The 1,151-nt window shown below is 45.1% G+C and overlaps 1 protein-coding gene across 2 annotated transcripts in view; it reads left to right on the top strand.

Annotated features, from left to right (window-relative positions):
- Window positions 1–1,151, top strand: part of TMEM2 (transmembrane protein 2) — a 75,748-nt gene that overhangs the window by 63,655 nt on the left and 10,942 nt on the right. The window lies entirely within an intron of this gene.

The following is a 1,151-nucleotide window of genomic DNA, read 5'->3' as shown; positions in this document are numbered from 1 at the left end:
TGTTGAGGCTGCGGTGGCTGGGAGCGGCCACTGCACTCTAGTCTGGGTGACAGAGTGAGACTCAAAAAAAACAAACAAACTTGTGACCAGATACCTTTTATTTAATCATCATTGTGAAATTATATAAAACTTATTGTCAAAAGCAAGTATATGTCCTTTATCTTAAGGCACCCATGTTCTCTCTTGAGCATGTTTTTTTCTTTCTAATAAATCTTGTCGTATATTGTACATTGCACTTGCTCTGAAATTCTTCTCTGTGGCGGAGTTAAGCACTCACAGGACAACTACACCCCCATGCCACCTGGCATCATAAACTCATAAGGATCATCAGGCATTAGATTCTCATAAGTAGGAAAATACATATGAATTTTTACCCCAAACCTGAGACTTCAAAGAAATGTCCAGCTTTGGAATGTGGCTTAGTATTATCACAATGATCTGTTCTTGCAATAAAGTTGTTAACGTTAGTTATAAGGACAATGCACTTTTAAGTACAAAACTGTGTGAGAGTTAAGTGTTCTTGAATGAGAAGAGAGCCTTCTGAGACTGGGAGGTTTTGAAGACTGGGAGTAATTTGGAGGAGTAGAGTCCTGTCTGGGAGTAATTTGGAGGAATAGAGTCCTGTCAACCTTTTTTAGCATCAGGGACCAGTTTCGTGGAAGACAATTTTTCCACTGCTGGGACGTGGGAGGGAGGAAGATCGTCAGGCATTACATTCTCATAAGGAGCTCGCAACCTAGATCCCTCGCATGTGCAGTTCACACTAGAGTTCACGCTCCTATGAGAATGTAATGCCACTGATCTGACCGAAGGTGGAGCTCTGCTTGCCCTCCACACACCTTTTGCTGTGCAACCCAGTTCCTTATGGGCCACCCACTGGTACCAGTTCACAGGCACCTGGGGTTGGGGACCCTTGCTAGAAGGCATGGCTCTATCCATGGAACACTTTGCAGGTCATGGAGAGGAGTTGAGATCTGGCCATGTACAAGGCCACTAAGAGTTTCTAAGCAGACTAGTTCTTGTTTTGTTTTGTTTTGTTTTTTTGAGTTGGAGTCTCACTCTGTCACCCAGACTGGTGTGCAGTGGCCGCTCCCCGGCCACTGCAGCCTCGACTTGCTGGGCTCTGGCGATCCTTCCACCTCAGCCTTCCG

Source organism: Carlito syrichta, unplaced genomic scaffold (genome assembly GCF_000164805.1).
Source record: "Carlito syrichta isolate Samal-C Ts95f unplaced genomic scaffold, Tarsius_syrichta-2.0.1 Scaffold130478, whole genome shotgun sequence".
Classification (NCBI taxonomy): Eukaryota; Metazoa; Chordata; class Mammalia; order Primates; family Tarsiidae; genus Carlito; species Carlito syrichta.
Note: the sequence above shows the minus strand (reverse complement) of the source record. Positions and strands in the feature narration are given on the sequence as shown.